At 42.3% G+C, this 27800-nt stretch overlaps 1 long non-coding RNA gene across 1 annotated transcript in view; it reads left to right on the plus strand.

Annotated features, from left to right (window-relative positions):
- The window catches only part of LOC147262834 (uncharacterized), a 51063-nt gene that overhangs the window by 17638 nt on the left and 5625 nt on the right, over nt 1-27800 (plus strand). The window contains exon 2 of the long non-coding RNA XR_015112584.1: nt 23653-23713. This is a non-coding gene — a long non-coding RNA (uncharacterized LOC147262834). The remainder of the gene's footprint in view (nt 1-23652; nt 23714-27800) is intronic.

Below are 27800 nucleotides of genomic sequence, written 5' to 3' on the forward strand. Positions count from 1 at the left end.
ACCCCTTATTTCACTTTTTAATCATCTAACTCATTACTATATGCAAATTAGAAGCATGTATCAACATCTGGTGTAGCCAGAGAAGTGAGCTGTTTAGGAAGATTGCTTTGGATTGAGTTCACAGTAGTTCATTTGCTTCTCCGGGACACAGTCGGTCAAATCCAGACGGAGCATTGTCGCAAAGATGGATTATAGTATTTCTGGATGATAATTTTCTTGTACTACTTTGAAAGATCCAGCAGAAGAAATTGGGGGTGGGGGGGTTTGTAGTGAATGGCTTCTTCAAATTGCACTCATCCTTAATGAAAGCCAGTCAGGATCGGATCAGCTTAAACAGATTTGGGTTTCAGAATCAGTCGTCGGTGTTAAAGCGGCGGCAAGCCCCCCGTTTTTAGCCGCCCCGTTGTGAATTATGATCGGCAATTCCGGGAAACATGAACGATATTTTTCTATTACTTGTTTTGTCCCCCTGCTAAAGATTTAAGGTCAGTGTTATCGCTGAGTTTATGTAATAGTTTGGGGTTTTTTTTGTAAAAAAAAAAGAAAAGAAACTGGTTGTACACAGAGGGGATGAACTTCAAAACAGCTCTACATTTGATTCATTGTTTTTTGGTTGTTGTTGTTGTTTTTTAGATTTCTGAATTAATCCTTACTTTTGCGGAGTAAAATATCCTTCACACGCATATAAGGGTATCAGAAAATGCTGAATCTCAAAAAATGAAATCGATAACATCTATGGTTGCATTTATGCCGGGTATTTGATCGACGCTTAAGGGTTCTGAGGGTGCAGTTGCTTATCTTTTGTTACTCCATGCAATGAAATTTGCATTTTTGAGCTCAGGCCAATATGGATGACCATTTAGTCCGAGGGGTCTCCATGAATTTAACTTGTTTCTCATTAGTTGCAGGATTTAACCACCATTCATGATGGAACCCAGAGAGTAAACGCTAATAAACCTGTGGCGATTGTGACTCTGTCAAAGTCGCACTCCTTTTTCAATGAACGGTCCGTGTTCATTTGCTCTATTTTTTTTTTTTAACAGTCCACCCACCAGAGGAATTGCTCCACATTTTATTCTTAGCATTTACTCTCTCAAGGCCCCACCACTGATCCTGTTCCTGATGGTATTCATGGTTCATCTGTCACACTGACCTCAGACCACTCGCTGCCTCTCTATCCCCGTCTTTAATGTCAGTGAATTCTGCGTTCCCAAGTGTACTGAGATGAATGGTTCGACGTCTTCCGCAGGTATGCAGAAGCTTAGAGGTTAGAGTTGCTACAATTCGTCGGCCATCGAGAGAAAATGATTATTAATGATCGTATTAAGATGGATCTTTTCAATCGAAAATGTTAGACATTGGTGGTGTTTTAAGTGGTAGGATTCATTCTTCTTCCTCTTGTTTTTTTGTTGGTCTTTTATGACAGAAAATGAAGCATCTTTTGGACGGTTGACGGACAAAAGAGACAATTGCAACGTGGAATTTTCCGCCCTGGAAATTGTGACGGGCATTGTTTAAATTGAAACAGATGAATCGGTGGTTAAGTTAATTGTCCGTCGCAGCCCTAAACGGGTTTAGATGGTCATTGAAATGTGCTTTACAAAACATTTGTTCATGTGGTTCAGTACGTTTACTTTGTGTGAAGCTGTCCGTTAATTGAGTAAATTAGAGTAAATTAAGGTATGGATTTTTAAAAAATTCGATTTATTTCATGTGTACATGATGTTTTAGGGAATATTCCGTCATAAAAATGTTTTTTCCCCCTCAAAGGCAGAGAAAAGTCACGGACATTTATTGGTAAAAATGTGTATGAGCCCTGTGCTAAAATCATATTATACGACTAGGGTACTCCTAGACTGGTCCATCATCTCTCTCTCCATCTCTCCCACACACACACACACACACACACACACACACACACACACACACACAGTTGAGGCTACTCCATGATGTATACTACAGATCTCTGAAGTGAGTCCACGCTAAGAAAAGCTCCTGCCTCTATTGATTTCCCCGATCTATTTTCCTTTCTAGCTCATCCCTACCACTGAGTGCGCCGCTATTTCCCTCACAGTGTCATGGTGACATGTAAAGACACATGTGGTGTCGCTGACGTTGTGTGTTCTAGACAGATTACCAGTCCTGAAATAGATCAACCTTTTTGTCTTCCTCTCCGCCATCACCTCTCATTCTCAGCGATGTATCACGCTGCCCCAACCGTCTCCTACACAGTGTTTTTGCTATCAAATAAGATGGATTACAGCAATGCTGGTTGGGATTGCGGTGGAATTATGGATTTGTATCAAAGGTCACAGTCATTTTATTTCTTCCAAGGATTAAATGCACTTGTACAAGTGTGTGGGGACAACACTGAGGGGGATAAAAGGAGCAGCACTGTAAATTTGACCCAGACTAGCCACTGCATTGGATCCACAGACAGAAACGCATCTATCTGTCAGTAGACATTGGACAAGTCTTTAAAGCGCAACGCCACGATGTATACAACATGCGCTTCTGCCAATGACACACAGTCTGTATTTAAAAAACAACACATTTTCATCTTCAAATTGCTTGACATGTGAATTGCAGGATTTTACTGTTCAGTTCACCTAAATTCCTCAGCAATAAATGAGATGATGCAGAAGATTGATATAAATAGAATAAATTAGAATACATATGTTTATGTTAATAAATAAAGATTGCATAGACTTCCTACACCCTCCCATATGCAGCTGATTAGGTAGCCGATTTAATGGATGAAAATGTCTCTCAAACATGGCTATTGTCCTTTACTATACAGTTGCCTTTCACAAGTAGGTGTCTGGAGCTGACAGACCTGTATTTCATAGTAGCGTCGAGCACGACCAGCTAGCATATTGAACCAACTCCCTTGTCCTTCATGTTAGCACCAACCCAAAAGAGTAAGTTAGCTTGTTTATAGCTTAAATTTAAGCCGTCGTGGATTCGCGAGCCCCACCGCTGGATGAAGCTGCTGTGGATTATAACAGGCGGTAGTTTGTAAAGTAACCTTTCGGACAGTTTTTTTCTTAGCAATAAGTCGTTATTAGCTTTAAAACATAGAATCCAACAACCACCGCTGTCCACGGTGATTTTGCACATGAACCGATGCCGTGTGACTCAGAAAAAATAGACAGATCAAAGGTGACCATTGCATTTTTTTTCCCCCTCCCTCGTTCTTCTCCACCAATTCCAGTAGCTCTTTCCTCTATCGTATGCAAATCCACGACTGAAAATAATTACATATGACTAGGCATACTTTCAACACACTGCTGGCAGGTGCATCCTCCAACCCCCATGTGTATGGCTGTTCAAATTATACCACCCCTCACCCCATAAAAATAATTTCTCTTCTGCTGAATCAAAACTTTTATCAGAAGCTGCACTTATTCATTCAAAAAGGGGTCATGGAATATGTCCTGTCAATTTAATGCAAATGCCAAATGATGCCTTGTCTAGCAATGTTATCGAACGTGGAAAAAATAATTCTATCAAGTTTCATGATTGTGGGCCTGGCAGTTTTGGTGTAATCCTGCTAAGTGACAAGGAAAATATTCATGCAAACAGAACCACTTTGAAGGAGATGAATTACAATACAATGACGCAGGTAGAAATACATCAGCGGTCCTGGTAAGACTGTGAATGTTGTCCAAGGCAGATTTTTTGCATTTCTTGGGCCATTCTATCAAAAAGGACCGTGGGCAAAACTGACGTCACAGTGTCCTGGTATGCGTCTTAGCCTGCCAGGGCGCTTCTATTTTTAACTCATCTGAAGTTGTTGAGTTTACTTATCACCTTCCTCCGCCTAAAGGAGAAAGGAAAAGGAACGGGAGGGAGAATGAAAGGAGTAAAGTGTCTCAGTGGAGAAGTGTACAAATCGAGGGGATGGCGACAGAGTTGAAGCTGAACTGCTTGGCACTCTGACAGCTTGTATTGTCAACTTGGAGACACCCCTCTCCACTTCCTCCCACCATGCCAAGGAAAACTAATTACCGGCGCATCAGATCTCTAGCTAGCAACAGCTCCTGCCTTAGCTAATGTGACACTCTGCCTCAGTCACAGAACAATACAGTAGACGTGTCCCGTCCCGGCGGAGTGCATGTGTGAAGAGGAAGCATTTCCGCAGCTTGGAGAGGAATACACTCTCCTGATGTGACATTTAATTCAGTCAAATTTATGCTCTCACTCTTTGTTCACCAGTGACATCCAGAGAGAGGAGTGACAAGATTGCTTCATTATGTAACACTGAACTGGATGAAGCAAGTGAAATGAAATGCCAAGGTAAAAGGGGTCGCCCGTTCACGTTGCTGCTTGGAGGTTTAATTTACCATCTCCCCACCCAAGATTACGAGATACAATTTCATCAAATAAAACAGGAGGCATTCATAATGCTGCTTTGATCCACTAAATTATTGAATCCATTGTAGAGGCCCCTATGCAAGCACACTCGTGCTCCTACAGTATCTAGGTTGCCTTATTAATATCTGTCCAAAAAGAGGTGGAATGACCCTGAAGCTACGGTTGAACCTTCGCTGTACTTTCTTGCAACAAGTTCTTCTCCTATTGTCGTTGACTTGAGAGTGGATATGAGTGTTTTCTAAAATGAAATGAAAGGATAACCCAAGCGTCCGGAATGCCTATACGTCAATCATTCCATTAATGTATCCATTTTGGTTTGTTATTTTTACTTTAGCAGGATCACATGTAAAATACACACACACACACACACACACACACACGGGTAGGGGAAAAATGGGAATAAGTGGCTGAATTTGTCTTAGCTGTATCCATGCAGATGTGCTGCAGGTACTTTGATTGAATACAGTTTACTCTGTACAAGTCCGAACCAAATTTCAAGGTAGTCAGACTAGTTCTTATCGAGACTTCACCCATGAATAGTAAGCAAGAATTTCACCTTGACACAACCTCACATTCATTTTGATGGTAAAATGGCTCGTCTGTCCAGCCTTTGATCTTTAGCCATGTTAGCAAAGACATTTAAGAGACAATCAGGGTCCATCACAGGGTGATGCTGGCGAAATACTTGCGGGACGTCCCACTTGCGACATTGGCACCAGCAATGAGGTACTGTAAGGTTCGCGAGTTTGATACGCAGAAGTAGATTCCAGGTGCTCTTTTGGTCTCCGGCTACATGGACTAGCTTGTCACCAACAGTCTTCATCTAAGATCACATACTACGCACTGCAAATGAATGAACGATTATCCTACAAACGTTTGCATCCGTAAATGGTCGTACGGATATATTTGGATGCACCGCACAGGGGGTCATCGGGGCACTTCCTGAAAGCCTCCTCGCCAGCTGGAGGTACATTAGTATCCACTTCCAACTTCACTCAAACTGCCGGAGCCGTTGTTGCTGTCTGCTGTTGTCCAGTCTTGGTAATTGCACTATGGGAAACTTGCTTGGTTTCTCAACCATTCCATGCTAATAGTATACATATCGCATACTAACTTTTCAGATTATAAGCAATAGCATGGGATCGACTTTTAGACAGTTTTTGTCCCACATCAACGCGTGGCAAGAGATTAAAATTTCACTTCTTCTGAGAACCATCTATGCTTTTTTTTGGGGGGGGGGGGGTGTGGGATTAACTTTATTCTTTTAGATCCTGCATGTCTCTAATCATACACTTGATAAATTATTCACAGCATGGAGGGGGAAAAAAAAAAAAATCATTTTTCCACTATAGAGGCTGCTGTAATAAGGCTTTGTTTTGGAGGGGAAAAAAAGTGACCATGACAAATTGTTTTGTTCCCAATCTACCGTGTACTGTCTAAGTTCACAAAGGTCTGAGCCTTGTGATGAAACCTGCTGTCACTGGGAGAGTGTGGGTGGTGTCAGTTTTAAGCATATCGTCTGTCAACACGCACACGCGCGCGCACACACAAACACGCACACACACAGGCACATCTTCCATGTTCTCATTTTGGCATCCAAGGCCAGGGGATAATAGTGTCAGTGTGTGTAAGGTTTGGATGCGTGCGTATGGGTTTGTGTGCACTCTGCCTTCAGGCTGCATTGGTGTATGCTTTTGTGCTGCTGTGTGTGTGCTGGTGTGTGTGCTGTTGGCAGGGGAGACAGCCAGGCACATGGCACATGGGAGTGAGCGTAAGCAAGTCCCAGAAACACCTGAGCCCCAGTGTTTGCATGCAAGAGTGTGTGTGAGTGTGTAGGTGGGCTCTAGCATTGAAGGGTTACCACTGCACCTGTCACTTGGCATTGATGGCTGATCCTGCTATTCTTACCGGCTTCACTCTAATTGGTTATTAGCTCCCTGTCAGATCATTCTATGTAGGACGTCCTAAGTAGAGACGTGTTTGGGTATTCCTTTAGTTCTGTCTCTTCATATCCTGCGTATGATTTTGTGCCGTAGACATTATGTTTCACCTTTGAAAGGTCATTGTGTGATTACCATGTTTCCTACAGCTGTGTAAACACACACACACACACTCTAGTCTAGTTGACTGGTATTCATTTCACGACAGGCAAGTAAATTCAGGACGATGAATAAAAATCCTCACGCTTGATTTTGTATTCAATCGTCAATATTGCTGTTGAGTCACTGGGAAAATCAATGGCGACAGTTGATTTTTCACCCATTTCTGCAAAAAAGATTAAATCCATCAATCTGGCAACAATTTATCGCACACAATCAGTCTTATCTAATCTGAGGAATTACTCTACCAGAATATAAACATAATCTTGCATATTTTCAATGCCATATCTTCCACAAACTGCCGTGCAGGGATTACAAATATTTGTCCGGCTCGTATTTAATTAAATGTAATACCATTGGATGGCGTATGCTGTACTGATTCTAAAGCCCCTTGAGGTAAATTTTCAGATATTGGGCTGTGTAAATTAAATTAATTTGTCTTGACTTTTGACGTCGGAATCTGTAGCGCAATACTAATCTCAAATGGGTGCTCTGCAATCAGATTTAATGATATAATAGTTACTGCCTCCAAGACAATAATGACATGCTAATTTGATGATTATTCAAACCGTCTCAGAAGATTGCTTTATTTGTTTGTATTTTGAATTTTCTGGATTTCCTGAAATGTCGTCATCTGCTTTCATACCGAGGACAGCTTGTATGCTGCTGTGCATAAACCAGCTCTAAATTCTAAGAATAGACCTTAAAACCCTCCTCTGCTAAACCGGAAGCCTCTATATTTAACTCATCTAAGTCTGGTTACTATGACAAATGAGGGACATGCATCCCATATTGCATTACGAGGGCACTGTTATAGACTGCTATCTGGCATGAAATTAGTTTGAAGATCAGATCAATAGACCTGGACCTGAAGGCTCATCAATATTATTACAATCCAACAATGATGATACTATAAAGCTCTGGTGCATTAGTCATTCTTGGATGTTTGCAAGAGCTTCAGTGTCCAATAGGATTTATCCGCCTCATGACTGCTGACGCAATAGCTCTTCTTCTTATAGGCTATGTAATTCAGTTCATAACACAGGAAAGGCAGAATATGAAGGGGTGTGTGTGTGTGTGTGTGGGGGGGGGGGGGGTAAATGCCTGAAAAATGTTTTAAATATTCTTTGATGTCATATTTAGGTCAGCTCATTCAGTCACTGCTAAAAGATCAGCCTGCGGTGGCAAGACAGTCACAGTGTGTGTGTGTGTGTGTGTGCGTGTGTAGAATTATTTCTAGCAATAGAAAAGCTATAAATATTCTACTTATATGCATCTTTACCTCTCAGGAGGGTGAATGAAAGCTGTTCCAGTTGTTTTCTTTTTAATGCTAACAGCCAATCCATCACACAATCTACTGTATGTTGTTTTATAGAATACACAGCACTGCGTAGACTGAGCGACATCGGCCCGATGTTGGCCCAAATCTCAAGTGTTGCACGTAATCCCGTCTCATGGAAATACCAAATATTGCGGAATATTTGTTTCACGTAGTTCTTTTTAAGTGTCAGATGAAGCAAAGTGTAACAATACAAATCTGATTTTGAGTACTTCATCGCCCTTAACAGGGAAACACAGTATCGGACTCGTATCTGCTGTGGTATCGGCACTGGAAAGGCGATTTCAAGCCACCCCTATTAAAAACAGTTGGCCTTACACATGACGGAGATGAAACGGACGTGATCGCCAGAGGCGTCCTCAGCAGAGTGCATACCTCCAGCATGATCCTGCACAACCCTCTAAATGAATCAAATCCTAAATTCCTGTCTGGCCGTAACCCAAGCTTACTGGATCTGTAGCTGATAAGTGAGCTAACAAAGCTAGGAACAAACAGATGTGGACCAAAACAAAAGGAAAACAGTTACGCTCAAAATGAAGCAGGTAGAAGCAGTTAATGAGAAAAATGAATTTCTTTCGACTACGAACTGGAATGTTGTTTTTCATGAGTATTAAGACGCTGGTTCTTATTCAGTTTGGAGGGTTTTTGCAGGTTGTCATGGTGATGCTAAGGACATGTATACAGTCTCTCCCTCCCAAAGCTGAGAACACCAGGTGCTCTACTGATGGGCGTTTTTCCAACTGTGAGTTTTTGAGAGCATTTTGGAGCCACAGCGTTTGCGTTGCTTTTATAAGCGCAAGTACAAATTCATGCACAAGGTAAGAGTTTGCAGCAGATGAAAAATGTCCCAGTTGGTGTGGTCCTCAGTCAAATACCCCCTTCTTAACAGTCAGCGCTTGTGCACGTGGAATGAGACGTTGATATTTGTCCCGCCCTTCCTCCACTGTGATTGGATGGCTGATTAAAAGGCGAGTAAAATGCCACGTGTGTTCCCGTCTTGGTCCTCGTCTCACTGACGCTGGAGCAAATGGGGCCATCACAGGTTAATTGTTGCACTTGAAGAGTCACGGCCCAAAAAAAGGAGTATTTCTATGTTCCTCGCAAGTAACTGATGGGTGAAAATTGTGAGAGCTCCTTGTGGGGCGGCATGGCTCAGAGGTGGAGTGGCCGTCTAGCAACTGAAGGGTCACTGGTTCAGTCCTCACTTTCTCACTTTCCCCGTTGACCTTGGGCAAGGCACTGAACCCCTGGTTGCTCCTGATGACTAGTTTAGCGCCTTGCATGGCCGCTTCAACCATCAATGGGTGAATTAGGCAACATTGTTAAGCACTTTTAGCGCCGCTAAGTTGTTACGTCAACATCTATAAAAATATATCCAAATGTTTTTTTGGCCTGTGGGAAAGAATTTTTCGTAAGGCACTGATGAATAAACAAAAATCTAGTGTTAAAATCTGTTAGTAGTCTGCTGCTGTCGTTATTGATTTTCCTTAGAGTAAGGAGACCCGATCTATAAAAACAAGCTGTGTCACCCTTGGGCGCATGAGAACATAAAACAGCCTCAGAAACATCTGCATGAGTCCGTTGATGGGGACCGAGTTGAAATGTGAAAGACCGAAATCTGTGAAAATGTGTTACGCTATGATACACAGATTTGTATTTTAATATTTAGTCCAGCTGTCATTTTTTGTGTTGATTTACCAGATAAATGACAAGCTTACTTGATTTACCAGATAAATGACATTTTTTTTCCCAGTCCCTTCTGGAAAACACTCCGTTTTGCGAAGATCTCCATAGCGATTGTGATAAGATAAGAAGCATTCTGTCTTCTCGGGATTCGGCTGAGACTCGGGGAGATAAAAAGCGGCGATTCAGATCATCAGGTTGTCAGATTGGAGCAGTAGTGGAGAACGAATCCAAGACGACTCCTGGTGTGCAAGAGGGATGATAAAAACATCACTGCAGGGCAGAGACAGTGGGTGGTTGCTGTGTGTGTGCGTAGGTAAGATGAATAGCTCAGAACATGTACCAGGATTACTGTAATCTATCTATATTAAATGGTTCACTTTAATGTGTGTGTAAAAACTGTCAGAAATATTGGGCAGATTACAATCATGCATCTATAATTTCAGATGGTGGCGACTATGCTATAAAAGAGCCTGTAACTGGACTACGTTGTTCATTTAGCGTCATATTCCGTGTATTTTTTTTTTTTGTTTTCTTTTTTTCAGACAAAGTAATTGAGAGAAATCAGATTATGTTAGATCAACACAAAGGATTATATTGCTGGGTCAAATCTCGAGCGGGTGCTCAGTAATCCGTAACAGATTACATTTTAAAAGGAGCCTCCTCCATGACGATGATGACGATGATGATGATGTGCGGTGGAGGTTGGAAACAGTTTGGAATCGGGAGCCATGTCAGTGGGGCTGAAGGAGAAGATGATAAATTGGTTGTGACTGAGCTCCATTCGCACACTCACCTCCCGCGCAGCGCCGACTTGACCATTAGGAGAGTGCAGGGTGAGGCAGAACCAGGCAGAAAACAACCACAAAAAAAAAAGAGTCTTTATATGAAATGACATTGCATACATTTGGGTTTTTTTTGTGTGTTTTTATACCTCTCGTCTGTATCAGTGTACATGCCTTTATGGAAGTGAATTAGCGGGTGGAGCCTTAAAAAACAAAAATCCTAAATGGAAGGTGTGTTCTGACCTCAAACAGGACGACTGGAAACACGGCCAGTACGCATTTACCTGTGTTAAGGTGAGAATGTGTGAAAATCACATCAGTGATGGTGAAAAATTATGGTAAAAGGACCACGGTATGTCAATAAATGTCCTCACAAAGACTCGAGTGTGTGTGTTGCCAAGAGCAGCGAGGGCCTCGTTGAGTTCGCACTTCACAGGACATCAAGTGGATAAATCAATTTGAAGGCTCGTGGGAAAAAGAGGTGTGTGTGTGTGTGTGTGTGTGTGTGTGTGTGTGTGTGTGTGTGTGTGTGTGTTATGCAAACAACACTCCTCAACCGTATTGCTATGTCCTACTTCACTGAGTGATTTTGTGTATGTTGCTGTGCACATACGACAGTGCACACATAATTAATCAATGCATTGCATGTGTTGATGTGCGCACATTTACATGTTGCATATTTATATAGCTTCTTTGTATATCTGAGCTCTGTTCATGTATGTGTGTGTATATATATACAGTATGTACCCCCCCCCCCCCCATCCAATACACAAATCAATGAGAAAAAACACCAATTGCAAATTGGTCATCCTGTCCTTTTCCTGCTGCCATCACGGACGTGTATGATAAGCACTCCTTAGAAGAATCGCTACATTGAATGTGTGCACGTGCCCTCCCGGCTGCACAAACCCACAGCCTGCTGTGCTATATTTAATCCTCGTCATCACACTCTAAATAGCCACAAATCTTCCACGTTCACTCAGGCGAAGCAGTCACACTGCTCAGAAGTTGAAGATCTGAAGATGACGCAAGACTTCTCCGGGTTTCAGCACAGGATTTATTCCTGTCACTTAAATAATCACCTGACTTTCCCACCAGTGCCATCAGCAGATATCCGGCCGATTCTACTGGTTTGATTGTCGCTGAAAGGGAAAGGTGACCTACAGCGGGGACCAGCGCCGCAGAGATGGAATGTCGGTCCCGGCGGCAGCGGCGTTCACCCTCCATTGTTCGCAGGTTTGCGGCGGGTGCAAAATGTGATTTGTGTTAGTCACTGGTAGCTGCTGGTTCAGGGCTGTTGGTCACGCTGACTGCGGTGTGATCAAGCTGCATGATAATGAATTCTGGACAGTAATTTGGGTTACGGCGGGGTCAATCCCATCTATAAATGAAGCTGCATTAAAACAAGTACTTTGAGAAGAGAAAAAAAGAATTAAATTATAAAACTCGAAAAAAAACCCAAAGAGCAAATACCCGTCTCCTGTAACGCCTCACCTCGACTCCTCCTCTTCCTCTGCAACATGCAAAACAATTACATACCTTTCCACTCCAAACCCCCTCCCTCATTCATCAGACACCCCTTGACTCTTAGCTCTAAGCACTTCAACCGTCCACGGACATTAAAGGCACCCTTGCGTGACTCATTTAGCTCATTAATGACAAACTGGTAAGTGATGGTTTCCACCTTTTCTCACCTGCAAGGAGGGGGGGCCATTTTCACATTTTCACATAAGCGCGTATTATATTTTATTTAAGATTTGGGTTTTCAACAAAAACTCTTTTTTTTTTTTTTTAGAGGAATGGAATGTTTACAACAGATGGAAATGTAAGATCCAGATACCAGCGCGTGCACTTATCTGGAATATGGAGACAGTCATGAGATGGACTTATTTTTTAATACACCATCTTTGCATGCCGTTGTGAACCAGCAGATGACTTTTTATGGAGAATAACAAGGAGTTTAGTTCTTTCCGCAGACATTATCAGCTTTAATGACTTTGAGAACCAAAATCTTTTCTTGCCATCTTTGAATCCCAGCGGACGCCTGTAGCAAATTTGAAGAAATTCTTTAAAGTTTTTCTCGAAATATCACGGTAACAAGATTGGGAGAGATTTTGTGCACTTGTAAGGCGACGGTGACCTTGACCTTTTGACCCACAAAATGATTTCTGCTCATTTCAGATCCAGTGGATCTGTTGTTACAAATTTGGACGACGTCCCTCGCGGCGTTCCTGTGAATGGCGCATTGAGGATGGGATGTATAGATATGGTAGGACAGATGGAGGCACAGAAGCATACAAAAATAAGCCGCGCACAAATTTAAAAAAACAAACAAACCAAAACCCTCTGCAGCATGGAGCATCTTCAGTGGTCCTGTCCAGGGTATTGCAGCCGTTAGCGTTTCTGCAGAGATGAGCATTGCAGGCTTGTTAAATGAAAACCAAGTGCATTTGCTGCTAGCAATAATGACGCCGCCAAGATGCACGTGGCATCTCCTACTCTGACTGTCATGGGTGCACATGTCAAAAGCCTCGCTGTCGTTAAAAAGTGAGGAATTATCATAAATCACTTTTTCTGATTGAAAAAAACCAATGACCTTTTATTTTTGGCTACATCTACAAGGGGCGCCTGTGCCTGTTTTAACATGTAAATACTTGCTTTTATACTTTTTGATCTCAGTGATGCTTTAGAGTTCATATTTTATGGACTCTTTTTTTTCACCCTGTTTAGCATTTGTTTGCATCCATTTATCCACATCTTTGTGTGTGTGTGTGTGTGTTTGTGTGTATTGTCATTCCAAAAGGTCATTGACTAACTGAACCGTTCCCATGAATACATAATCGGCTTATTCAAGAACTTTCCCTAAAAGATCCTTCGAATTTCCATCCGTCACTCAAGCATTTTCATTCATTCCCCCTCCCCCCACCTTCTTTTTTATTTCCGGCTCTCCGCTGAGCATAGCATTGTATTTATGGATCAGCATTTATGGAGAATAGACTCACTTTGATGAGTCAAAGCTCCGCCGGTGAAGACTTATGATCTATTTTTGTACAACAGCACATGGGACTCACGTGCTTGGTAATAAAAACGCCCTTGATGTGTGCCCTTTGTCTCACAGAGGGAGAAAAAGCTGCACATGCATACATAATATGGAGAAAACTATTTTCAGATGACTTTTTTTCCCTCTCTCTCTCTCTCTCTCTCTCTCTTTTTTTTTGACTGTGCAATTCATTTGCTAGCTGGTGGAAAATAGATGTGAATCACTCACCTTGGCTGCTCTCCAACATCCATTCACTCCATTTTTCTTCTCTTGATTCACTCTGTTATTTCTGTCATGGAGCTCGCTAACTACGTAACACAAATATTCCTCTATGTAGCCTAGCGGATCTCGCTCCAGGTCATGGCTAACATCCCGCATCGTTTCACAACCTCATCTATAACCTCCTGCCCTCATCTTCCTCTCATCATCCAGTGCGACCTGAGTAGCCCTTGTGAAGTGTGTGTGTGAGAGTCATGTCACTGGGGCTAGAAACGCGGTCGAGTGTGTCATTATTACAAATTTCTGAAACCTGTTCAAGTCTCTCGACGAAGGGTCGCGGAATGTCAAAAAGGAGCTTGTTGTTGCGACAACTTCTTAAAAAAAATCCCCTTCGCTGCAGCCTAAGGATGGGTATTGATTCACATTTATTGATATCAACCCAATTAGCTTGCTAATTAGCTGCTAATCGGCCCGATTCTTTTTCGAATTCTTTATCGATTCTCCGGGTGGGGGGAAAAAAAGAGTAAGCACAAGTTTTTTTCAAGTAGAAAAACACACTGGATGAACACAGATCCAGACATACTGTAAGATTGCCCCTTTTCTTTTCCCTTCAACAGTTTCGACATATGACGTCTTTGTTTTGCAATCAGTGAAAAAAAGAAAAAAAAAAACCTCACCTGCCGGCATTGATAAAATGATTTGATAAGCTTGGAGGCACAAGATGTCAATCTCTCTACTCCAACAATGCCGGAGCCTCATGAATTTAAAGGCAGACGTAATAATGGTAGCAGCTTCAGTTCAAGCTACTTCCCAGTTTTCATATCATTTTATCATGTCCTTAAAAACAAAAACAAAACAAAAAAAACTGGTGGTTACATATGTACTATTGTGTCTCTACATTCCTGAAAGGGAAGGCAAAAATTACACAATGTAGCTTTAAAGTTACGGAAGCGGAAGTGACGCCAAACTAAATCAACGAGGATCTTTATTTTTCACGTTGGGAACATGAATCCCTGGAATTTACCGACATTGCCCCGAGCTTCAGGATAACCTATCGCACTGTTTTCCTCAATATTTTCTCCTGAATGAATCAAAAACCAATCAGCAGATATTTGTTTAACATAATAATGTCATTTTGATACAATTTCATCATGCCGTTTCAGCAAAGATGCCCTTGAAAGTACTTACAAGCCAAATTGACCTCCTCTCAGACAAATCTAATTAAAAGTCTGCAAAATATCTCTCTGCAAGGTCTAAATTTACATTTGTAGGACATTTTGTAAAGCCTTGATGTGACTTGCTTTTTTGGAAACATCTGTGTGCGAGACTGATAAGTTTCCCAATACAGGAAACCATATCTTCAATATAGGGAAACAGAAAATGTGAATTCAGCCATTTAGCTCCTGTGTCTTCCCTCCTTCTTCTTTTTTTTTTTTCCAGTCATAGCCTGATTCCTAAACTGTTAGCCCCTTGTCTTAAAACCACTGTCCCATCTTTTTAGCCTCAGCATTTTTCCACTGTGACACCTCTCATTCACTCTAGGCTCTTGTTAATGAAACCAGTTAGGCTAAGAAGCTTTAGCTAATCGCTGCATTTTTAGGTTTTATTCTGCTCTGCATCTTGCAGAAACACTCTCTCTCGCTCTCTCTCTCCTATTCCCTGGCTCCGTTTGTTGCCCATTTCAGCTAAATCCACACAAACCTCTGTGCTATTGTAGATAACACAGCCTTGGCTCAGAGTCTAGGGGATCTGTCACTGCAGCATTACAGAGTGCATAATGTGCAGGCATGACATGAGCTCTGACACCTTCTGTGAGCCTAAACTTGTAGTGGGACTTACACACAGTCATTCCAAGCAGGGAAGTATAAAATGGTTTGTTAGCGGAATCTGGCCAAAGGGAACTAATGGCCCAGGTTCATGACTGCTCTCCATCCATCTGTACTATAATACTGATTATTTTAGTTGCACTACAACAGAACATAACTGCATACAATCTTGATTTAATTTGCATCTGACACATGATGAAGTCACACAAACAAAAGAACTGGCTTTGGTAAACAGTTTTCACAAATATACCACAATTTCAGAAAGTACTCTGAGAGAGGGGAGGGGGAAGAGAGATTCTGTGGCCGCAAGATATAAATTGTCCTCACACTTTTTAATTAAGTTGTGGGAATTTTATGGACACAAATCAAATTGAGGGAACAATTTATTTCTTGTTTCAGTTTTTGCCTCGTTTCCTCAGAGAAGCGGTAAGGTGTTACAGAGCTGAGTCTCTAACGTCACAAATGAGACGCTAAACGTAGAGCACTGTTGAGTTTTGCCCGATGTCAAATGACTCATGTCATCATCATCGATAACTGATATTTAGGAAATGCTGATACCGCCACCAGCAGTGTTTGGTTTTTATCTTTTTTTTTTTTTAATCTTGTCTTTTTATCTTATGTTGGAAGTTTATCAGAGCAATTCTTTGTGTTTCATTTCAGAGGAAGTCATCCGGTGCGATGAAGATATTAAAATAAAAGTCTGGTACAGTGAAGAGAGGATCGAAGTTCGATTGGACTTAATTGAATTGGTACTGGTAGTACGCTCAGAATGAGCTGCATAGATTGTACATGATCATGGACAGACGAGTAGTGAAGCCCATGTTGATGCGCCATAAATCTGCATTCTTCCTTATGGCCAGAAGGGGGTAGTGTTTGTACTTGCAAAAGGAAGTATGACAATCCAGAGGTCTACTTTTCACTTAAAATATCACCTCAATGCTCATTTTCCTGACAAACTTATGGTCTTAATCACTAGTTTCAAGTCTTCTTCAATACTGCTTGATGTTCATTTTTGTAAACTTTATTCCCATATAAAGAAAAATGAGGGACAAAGCAAGATATGATACTTAGGGATCGACTACGTTTATAGCAATATTTGGAATATTTACTTTATTAGAAATGAGTTATTATGAGTTTATGCTCCATGAGTTATTATTTATAATATTCCAACTATGGTCTTATTTCCACGTAGCACAGCACAACCACATCATCCACCCACATTCTACGTTAAGAGTTTCTGGATTTGACCTGAAACCGTTTGTCATGTCGTGATTTCTTGCAAACTAACATCAATGCTGAAGTATTTTTCATAATGAAACACTCGCCGGTCACTAGAGCTGCACCCTCTGGCAACATTACTGCCGTATTTAATGCAAAACACTGTCCGGTAGGACTTTAAAACAAATGGATGAAGTCACATTAACAACTTTTTTCCATCAGATCATGATTAGGTCAAGCTTTCTGCAGCTTCTTTTGGTTTTTCAAGAACATGCAATCATGACTCAAGTCCTTGTATTCCAGCAATTCTTTTTATGAATACTTAACTTGAGTACAATCTGTTACTGCTTTTCATTATTCCGAAACGGTACATCACAATGAAAACACATTGTATAAAATGTAATAATAAACCAACAGAAGTGTGTGGACCTCTCAGACCAGTGCTTTTACTTTTACATTTCTCCGACTCTCCTGTCTCTCTCCCTCGCTCTCCCTCCGTAGTGAAGTGATGCAGCAGGGGATTATCACCGTGGAGGCTGCGACATGCCAAGAAGGCTGGAGAGTGAAGGTAGTGCCAGCTAGAAGCATCTTTAACCTTTATCAGACTGCAGATAGCATCTCAGATAACCTTAAAAGACAGAGGAAGGGGAGTAGTACGAACGATTGGGAGGCATGGAAAGAAGAGGGACGTGGGACTTTTTTTCATAATTAGGTGATAAAGCCAGGTTAAGGTCAATGAATAGACAATTGCGGCGACTGTAACAGCCTGTAAAGGTTTATACGTCCTGTTTTTTGTGATCTTAGCTGCAACCCCTTGTTAACTGTCGCACCACTCTTTTCCTCCTACTCTTGCCCTTTCCGTCTGACTGCAGATCTATCTGTCTCCCTATCTGTCCGTTTCTCTCTTCCTTGCCGGCCGCCTCATCTGTCTGTGCGCTGCGCTGATAAGAAAGTGCCCGCCCTGTCTCAGAGGAGAAACCATGGAAACGTACCAGCCACGTGTTGACATCACAGCATGTTAAATATAACCGCCTCCCATGCCACACACAAGTAGTTGTTCTGCCGTTGATCCTCGCCTGGCTATAAATACATGGTTTCCTTCCCATAATTGCAGCTCCGACAGGCTTGTTTGGATGGAGGGAGGAATAAGAAATGCCAGGGGAAAAAAGTCTGTGTGTGTGTGTTGGAGAGGGGGATATGAGTTCAGCCCCACTCAGGGACACAAACCAGACTAAAGACCAGTTAATTAGGGACGACGTGCAATCGGGGACAAAAGCTGTGTCCCCGATTGGTGAAATGCGGATTTCTGGGTCAGGAGTTAGCGGTAAGGTTCGGCATGTAGTAGCTCGTCCATCAGTAAGTCCATGTGGTTCTGCACGTGTCCTTTTATAGAAAAATTAAAATATGAATCATATTTGTATCAACCAAGAAAGGAAGTGAGCAGATTTACCAGAAGGTCCAACTGTTTTTAAAGCTGAAGTCTGTGACTCTTAAACATAAAAGGATGAACATCCATCTCGTCCCATCACCGCCAGATAAATCTTTCAATATCTAACAGTATAGCGAGATTCTAAAGCTGACGTCATGGTTGAATACTCTCACACCGGTGCACCACATGGTATTATCTCACCCAGCATTTTGCTTTGTCGGGCAATGTAAAGTAGGACAATCATGCAGATTTTCACGACCTTATTATGATTTATGCCTTGTGGAACCATCAGATATTTCATAATGGAAAAATGCAGGGGAAAAAGCGCGGGACCGTATGTGCATTTAAGTCATTTATTACCTCTGCCAAGGAGGAAATGCAGTCAGTAGCGTGAGAAAAATGAGGGTTCTGCGATCGCCTAACTTACGTAGAATATGCAGGGACTTGCGTGTTTTGTTTTGTTTTTTTTGAATTCTCCCGTTTTCATCGCACAAACTCAGGGTTTTTTGTTTTTTTTTTGCTGCAAAAAAAACCATTGGAAATGTTGCATTTTTTCCTCGATCGATTTTTGGATTGACGATAACTCAAAGTTGTTGATAGATTTTAATGAACTTTGGTAGGATGATGGCTCTTAAGTTGAGGACACAAATGATTTTGGAACTGATCCTGCTCCGGATATGATGACATCATATCTCCCTGGTGAAGTCTCCTTGAATGCCTTCTATGTCACTTTTTGCACATAAAGAGTGGTGGAAAGGTCTCCTGAGTTTTGGGGTAGAATGAGATCATGTTGATTCGTAAAGTCATGATTTATTTATGCGTTGTCACAACTGATAATCGAAACACAAAAGTAATTTTCCTCGCCTTAAATTGGATGAACAATTCCCCGTAAAATAAGTTGACAGTTTCTATCTGAAACTGGTCGTGTCACTTCTCATCGCGTGAATATGAGCACTGAGCCAAGAAATTGAAATGTCTGTCGCCACCAATTTTAATGGTCTTTGGTGATATAGTTTCTAGAGTACTTGTACTCCTTCTAGGACCCAAATCCATTTTCACATACAAACATCTGAATATATTCATATTTTCTAAGTGAACACGAACAATCGGGAAACAATCTGTGGCACAAGTAAAAACTCCACGTCAGCTTCTAAAGGGAACTTGTAGAGACGATAACTCCCAGCCGCTGAAAATCGCTCACGACTGCACTTTCTGTCAGTGTTTCGTTAAGAAATGATTGATTTAGTGCTATTGATCCAGGTTTGACTTGCTTCTGGCCATTAAAGGTAAGGGGAAAAAAACAAGGCATTTAATGTGCAAAGCAGTTCTTAGGCAAATCACTGTGAAGGCTGATGCAAGAAAAGCAAATAATCCATCCTGAGAGCGATGCCGCTAAAACAAAAGGACGCTGCCAGAGCGAAAGCAGTTTGGAGATGAGAGTATTGCGATGGTCTTGAGTGTGTCTGCTTGTCTGTGTGTAACTGTCAAGGGTGCGCATGGAAGAAGTGAGCAGAGAGCGTTATGTTATGACAAAGAAATTTTGTTTTAACGAGTTGGAGCTGCTGCTGAAAGTAACGTGTAAGGAGGTCACGTTGGCGCAAAACCAACCTGAGCTCGGAGAAATACGGAAAAATCACAAAGACAGTGGCAGCAAGAGACCAGTAACATTTCAACGGGTCATCTTTGCAGCCCAGCGGGTGTTTGTATTACATTTGAAGAAATTCCCTCATGCCATTCGACAGCTACTGTGTTCATTGATAACTTTTTTGACTACCACAACCAGTTTCAGTTTATCCTTTGGTCCCAGCGGACATTTGAGCCAAATTTGAAGATGATCAAAAAGTTCCAGCGATATCAGACAACCTGAAAACATATTGACTTTCGTTTGTGAAAAGAGGAACTGGGCGTACTTCGTGTTGCATAAAACTAGTTGGTTGTGTTGATATCAGTCCCAGAGACTGAAACCTCCACGTCACTAGAAGTTCCTGGATTTTGCTCCTCCGAGGCCTCCAAAACCAGGACGTATCGGGGCCTGAAATGACAATTGTTTTCATCTGCCGCATTTCAGGTCATTCGTCATCTGTGAGCGGCGAGGTACCACCTATTTCATTGACCGCCAGTCATGAGTCGGTTTCTACGCTCGATTGTTGAATGAGGGCGAGTCATTAGCACTGAGGCTTGATTGCAGGCCAGCACTTCAGTTCATGTTGTTCTACATGGTCAGAAAACTTTATTTCACCATTACCCACTGAAATTACATTCACCGTAGGAAAATGTTTTAAGATGTGTCAATAGAGCTAAAATCTAGTGAGGTTTGGGAACAAAAACACAAGTTTAGAGTTGTAAAACATGTGGTTTGGGTCAAAGTTGGAAAGCCCGTGAAAAACTTGTGTTCTAAAGTCGTTCCTGACTCAAACATATGACTCCTTCCAGTAAGAAGCATGTAGGAGCAAAACCACTCATCAGATAGGTTAAAATTTGAATCGTTGTCAAAAACCAGACTTGAACAAACACTCAGCACGTACCTCCACTCCCTACATGGACTATATTGTGCAGAAACCATCCCCAGACTCGTGACTTTAAACCAGTAGATTTTGTTTGTATCGTTCCTGGACCTTGGCGCTGCAAACCTCAGCGTGTGCTTACTATAACATGGCCAACAGTGTAAAACTCTTGTTTTTATATTCTAAGTCAGACACGTAGTCTGAGAATGAAAACCTGCAAGTGTACAGCCGCTGCATCTGGACCATCCCAGAGGTCAACACGAGGGTCAACCAATCACAATGACCTAAAGGCCAGAGGACAGTGGTTGCCAGCTGAGAAATGATTTCACTCTATGAAACCGTGTCTCTGTTGCTGTGAATACAACGGACTGAATGGAGGGAATAGGCTTCTTCAGGAGGATGTGTGTGTGTGTGTGTGTGTGTGTGTGTGTGTGTGTGTGTGTGTGTTACTGGATCCGTGTGCCTGCCTGTGCATGCATCTCCTCTATCCCATTGTTCTCTAATGCAGTTTAATCTCCCTTAAACCCTCACAATTTAGTATTTCCCCTGCTCCGACACACTCTGACGTACAAGCAAACACACTTTAGAAGGTATTTTTCCCACATTTACCATTTTGTTGGAAGTAATAGAGAGTTGTGTTTGAGAAAAGTTTGACTGCGTCGATTTCTGCGTTAAGAAATGCGGGTTGACAAAAATTTGTAGGAAATGACAGCTCTGATAGAGTTTAATCCTGTTTTTAATGTATATATTTTATCCCATTTATCAGATTTCATCCACGTCCCCAAGCTTTTACGCAGTCGGATTGAACATAAATATCATTTCCAAGTTCATCAATAATTTATGAGTGCAAAAACATGATATGAAAGTACTTGGTAAAGTTCCTACATTCTCCGTACATCATGTATTTGCATCAGGGAAAGTAAAGGCAGATGCATTTAAGAACTTAACTGCCTGCATAAAATATTGTCTGTATAGAATTTCCATTTGCAGCATGTTAATCAATTTTCATAATTTATTCATGGGCCCTTAGTTTCTCATCATGCTTGCGTCTCAGTGGAGGTAATGTGTTCTTTTTCCCCGAACAGCTTTGGCACTGAAAAATACTTCAAAAGGAGCTTTCATAGTTTTCAGCCAACTTGTCCTTCCTAAAGTATGAGAGTATTGAAAATAAGCCCATTCATATCTGGGCTAATTTTGGATATCAAAGCCAATTGTGTTCCACTTAAGAAGAAATGACTTTCATAAGTGTTGGTTATTAAATTCAGGTTGTTCGGGTGGTGCGTTGATATGTTGAGGGATGATATTTGAGCCTACAGATGAGAGACAAAAGGTGTTCGTCGCTACTCAGTGAAAACTTCCCCACCTTAATTCGTCGTTGTCATTCATCGGCTCCACGGGAAACAGCGTGTTGAATTTATAGGGCGGTTTTCTTTTCACAGTGCTTTGTCTCATTCACCCTCACACACGTTGAAGGCTAACCCACTCATCAGGGGCAATCAGGGGTTCCGTGTCCTGCTCAAGAACACTTTGACGTGGTCTCCAGGGAAATAGGGACTCCGTACTTCCCCTTCATTTACTAAAAACGATGTCGCGGCATCGCGCGGGAAAAAAATGGCAATATAAATCATTAAGGATCCCTTTTTTGTTGTTGTTTTTGTGGGGGACACATGATACCTACGGCATCCCAAGATGGGCAGTGGTTACTTTTGTTAGAAAGGGCTCACATCATGGTGGTTGGTGCCAAGAAACACAACACTTTGAAGGAAGAGTGTCACGATCCCTGTCTTGTGTTTCTGGTTTTAGTTTAGTCATTTCCTGTCTTATTTTGTAGTCTTGTCCGGTCTTCCTGTCCTCTCTCCTGTGATTACCTTATGTGTCTCACCTGGTTGATTTTCACACCTGTGCCTTTTTTCCCTCCTGTATTTAACCTGGGTGTTTTCCCCTGTTCGGTGTTGAGTCATTGTTGTGTAGTATTTCACTATGTGCTGTCGTGGTGTTCTGAAGTCTTTCACTACCTTGTCTCAAGTCTCTGGTCTCTGGTCTCAAGCCGCCAGTCACACATCTCCAGTCTCAAGTCATCAATTCAAGTCGCCAGTCTCAAGCCGCCAGTCCCAAGCCACCTGCCTCAAGTCACAGTTCTCCACCTGTCTCATCAATAACCTCTTTTGTGCACCCTCCCATACTCAGTCTGCTATTGGGTCTACCTTTCCTCCACCTCGTTCCGTAACAAAGAGACCGTGTTCACAGTCGTGTTTATTATTTTTACATTTACGTTCATCTAACCAGCAAGGATTTTCTGGACTAACCAAAGTGTTTTCTGTTCCTAAACCTAACCAGACTTAACTGTGTTGACACATCTTTAAACATTATCGGTCTGGTTGCATTCAGAAGGCCGTGCAGTTTATTTCTTCACCATCAAGTTAGCCGAGGGCTTACCAGAACTAGCTTGCTCCATGATTGCGTAGGTATTGTTTTGACTGTAAAATGGTGGATAAATTGTTTTGAGTATCACACAACCCTGACAAAATTTGTTTCACAAGAAGAATTTTCCACGAGTTGGAATGTGGTGTACAAGGAGTGCATGATTACTTTTTTTTTTTTTTTTTTTTTTTTGTTAAACCACGTTTGTTAGCAAACCGCTATCCAGTATCCAGTTCAGACCCCTGCATGTCTCTGGAGCGCAATTCAGAGCGCTTAGCTCATCAGCGCCAATCAAGATCAGTGACAAGCCCCTCCGTTGCCTCCTCTCTCTACCCATAACATGTAAATATGCAGAAACTGATGACAGTTTGACTATTTCACCAGGCCTTTCGAAACTTCATGTATTACTTGAATAAGCACTGAAAGGTCAAAGCGCTGACTTCCAGGAACAGTCATTTGCTGAGTCTGTCAGCAGGCAGCGACGAAGCTTTTTCACTGTTTTTCTTTCTTTGCATTCAGTGTTCTGTGAAAAGGTGACTAATATGCGGGTGGGTTTCGGGGTCACATGGACTGCACTCCGTCAAATTCCTGTCTCTTATCATTCAGTTCAACACACTGTAGGTAAACAACTCTTTACAAAACCATAAATGGGGTTTTGAGTTGCCCGCTGACCTTTTTTTTTTTTTTTTTTTTTTCATCATTTCCTAAACAGTGTAGCGCGAGGACCTGTGCAGCCTCTGACAATTCAAATAAAGAACTCCAGATTGGGGCGGGTAAGTTTTATCTCCTGTGTAAGATCCTAGAATCCCTTCTTCATTTTGAGAGCTGGAATAAATTAGAGAGTGCTTTATTTAGCCACCTTGACCCGCTTGAGTGATGGCGGAGGATCGGGGCGAGCCGAGAGTGATGGATAGATGTTAACCCCTCAGTTGTAGGCATGCACACACTCCATTAATTTAACTTAGCACAAGCCATTAGGTTTGGCAATCACAACTCATTAAGCAAACACACCTCCATATGCCCACACACACACACACAAACACACATATTCACATAGCGGGGTCTAGCCAGGCAGACCCTTCTACTCTTATTCTTCATGCCGAAGCCGTTTCAGCTGGAAGGATAATCGCACCGAGCCCTAGCATGAATTACCTACCCACCTTTCACTTGAAAACTGGATGACAAAATTGCCTTTTTTGACTCTCCTATAGCGTCGAACATGCAAAGCCCTCATTCACCCGTTCCAATCATGTTTGAATAACACGCGGCGTGGGCTCCCTTGTGATCACATGAATAAATATAAGCGCTTGTGTATTTTCTGTGCTTTCTCTCTGATCCTCTGTGTGTGTGTGTGTGTGTGTGTGTGTAAAATATAGAATCTCATATTTACATATGTATAAAGACTGCATTTATCAAGTTTCTCTTTTAGTGGAGCAGCACAGCTGTTCATTTTTGTGCCAACAATACTGGCAAGGAAAAGGTGCGTGGTGTAGTTCTAGAGTGCTATATGACCTTTGACCTCTACAGTCATTCACACCTCCGGACATTGACTCCCTCTAAGATATTCTCTGTATTCTCAGACATCCTTCTTTGAAGTATTAACACCCCTGGCACTGAAATCCACACCAGTTTTATTGGGGAGCAATTTTGAACCCAGTTTAAATATCCCATCGCCTCCTGCGTGACTTGCAGGGCAGAGTGTCAGGAGAGGGAGGCGTTGTGTGTCCGATTTATGACATGAGGACAGTCCTCTTAATCACTGGGCCTGTTTAAATTACAACTGGCAATTTTTTTTTGAAAGAAAAGACACAAGTATTCATCATGGTGCCACCTGGCAAAAACTTAGCGCTGACTAAGTTTGAGCAGAAGTGTTTTTGGTATGAACTTGAGTGGGTGGGTGGGTGGGGGGTGAAACTTTAGCATGAACATATGGCTGCAGTGCAAACGGTGTCAGTTTGATTCGACTCTGAGCAGCCAGCGTGAACCTTAGAGGCTAAAATACGTGGGAAGCTAGCTTCGCTACATCAAATTGCGTTGACTTCAACATTTGCAACTCCAATTCAGCACAGCAGTTTTCTCCGTGTATCGGAGCGAGCATTTCGAGTTTTTGAGTTCTCAGAAGTGAGCTTGATGTCACTGAACAAAGCAAGCAGACAAGCCCCTTCCCTGTTTTGTTGTGGGTTTTGTTTTGCTGTTTTGGTAGCTACAGTAACGTTAGCCTTCTTGCTAACTGCTTGTTATCTATCAGTACTAGCAGAGATCAGTTGAAATCATGTCTGCAATCGTGTGAAGTTTCTGAAGAAAATTCCACACAAGCGGCCCCTCATGACCGACAGATACTTTTACAACATGAGTTTATGTCATACATGCGGAAACAGGGCAGAGAAAAGTTTGTTTGGTTAATTAAAATGTTTTTTTTCATCACTATTATTCATGTATTATCACATCCAGCATTCACGCTGAGCGCTTTGTGTGCGGAGCGAGCTGAATTAGCTGTAAAAGTCATTTAGCCACGAAGCCACGTTTCAGCGTGGACGCAGACGTGAATATCTTGTTCAAATTGTCTCGGCAGCAAAAGGCCACTTGCATTCTTTGTAGCTACGTTTCGCTTCGTTTCCTCTTTAAAACATGAAAACAACTGGCGGACCAACGCAGAAACTCAGACCTTCTGACACGAGTCCAGCGACTCACCAAGTGGGACGTTCAGAGTTCAACCAGGTTGTGCTGTTTTCTTTCATCTCATCTCATTTCCTCTCATCTTTCCCACTCCACAGTTGCTTATGAACACTTGATGAAAGATTTATCTGTTCAACCCAGATCAATTTTCTCAAATTTAAAAGCACTTAAGTATGTCCCTTATGTTTTGTCTTCTGCAGGCTGCCATACATAATAGAGCGCGCACGTGTGTGTGTGTGTGTGTGTGTGCGCACTCGCACATTAAAGACAGAGATATGAGACAATGTGTGACTGCTGCAGGGGTCCAGACCAAGTCTATCAAACAAGGAGCTAAGAAAAGCTTTCACCCTTAAACTAAACATCACTACGAACGTAAACTAAGCGGTGTGAAATGAGGAAGCGCAAACAAATTAGAAGTGATATTTTGACAGTGTAGTGGTTCGACATGCTATCAGCATCTCTCCCTGCACCCGAAAGGTGAAAGGCTTACACAACTCAGACTTTCTTTTTTACAACGGCCCCGAGGTCATCGACACTCGCTCAAAATATCCACCGGCTAGGGGAATGAGGGTGTGGGAGGCTGGCAATGGGAGAGTGTGTGTGTGTGTGTGTGTGTGTGTGTGTGTGTGTGTGTGTGTGTGTGAGAGAGAGAGAGAGTTGTGGGGGAGTGCAATGAGATAAAATGACAGACGTACTCAAGGATTTCCCCTCATCTCACACCTCCGATCAGCATGTCATGTACTGTAATCGCCCTCCTCCTCCTTCACCCTCTTCTTGCCGCCCCCTCCGTTTCTCTCACTTCCTTCTTTAGTTGTTCCATTGCACGAGGGGAACGCTTACATTAGATGCAATTAACGTTAAAGAACACAAATACGCTTAAAGCACATAAAAAGAACACTGTGGAATCAGACTAAACTAGGATGAGAGATCAATCGAAGAAACACTGTCAACTGAAGTGTAGCAAGACAAAATTGCTTATAAAGCTCAGCCTAATCAAATATTAATGACTCCAAACCAGGGCTGCCCAAAGTAGGGCCTGAGGACCAAATTTGGGCCAGCATGAGGTTTAATTTTGCTCGCGATACATATTAAATTCAAAATATATACACGATAAGTCATTTATAGATAGACAGATGAAAATGTACTGCAAATATGTGTTTTCTTTTCAGAAATATAACAACAAACAAATAACTACAACAATATCTACTACTACTACTACAATAACTATCGGTTTTGGTCCTTGAATGTGAAAAATGTGGGACCTCCTGCTGTAAATGTTCATGCTCTACTTTTTTTTTTTTGACCATTTGTCATCACATGAATCTACGAAAGAACTTTGTTGAATTTTGAAGAGGTACATCACTTTACAGCAAACAGCGGCCAACTGGAAACTCTGACACGTGACCTCTAGAACAGAACGCCGCATCATAAACCCGTTCCCGGTGGAGGCCTGTTACCCTTCCAGTCAAGATCAGGTGGGATTCCTTCTCTGTGGTGACGTCAGGACTTGGTACTGAAGTGTTTCGGCTGCCTGAAAATGTCCGGCAGGAAAAAAAACCCAAAACCCCTGCTGAATTACTGAAAGGATGAAAGACGTGTGCTCCGTCTCAAAGGGAATTTTTAAGGTATGGTAGGGATGGTAGGCTTTTTAAGGGAAGTTATTTTTAGAGTTAGTGACAGTGGTGGGTGTGGAGAGTGGGATTTTCCTTGGTGCGCAGCTCCCTTTCGTAAGTGACACACTCTTCACTTTCAGGGGACTGTTCCCACCCTTCCATGCCCCCCCCCCCCCCCCCCCCACCACCACCACCACCAAGGTCGCATGATTCCTTCAGATCCAAACTCTAACCTCTGACAACCTGTCATCTCAGGTTGCCATGGAGACATATGTCATCAGGATCAATGCGGCATCTCAGGGGTATGTGTGTGTGTGTGTGTGTGTGTGGGGGGGGGGGGGGGTTGGGCAGCGGTGGTTATTTTTAGCCATCCAGCCACAGCCAGTGTCAGCTTCGGAATGGGGGCTAAAGTCAAGTAGCTGGGGGAAGTTCTGGGGACATTTAGGGGGTTCCAGCGTTGGGGGGGGGGGGGGGGGGGGGGGGGCTTCCCAGCTGTAGTGATATCATGCCAAGGGTGTACTAGAAGGAATGTGAGTCATCCATCCGCATGATCTCTTAATGTAACGTTATG

This window comes from Aulostomus chinensis, chromosome 4 (genome assembly GCF_037954235.1).
Source record: "Aulostomus chinensis isolate RoL2024-O1b breed Wild chromosome 4, RoL_Achi_v1.0, whole genome shotgun sequence".
NCBI classification, from domain to species: domain Eukaryota; kingdom Metazoa; phylum Chordata; class Actinopteri; order Syngnathiformes; family Aulostomidae; genus Aulostomus; species Aulostomus chinensis.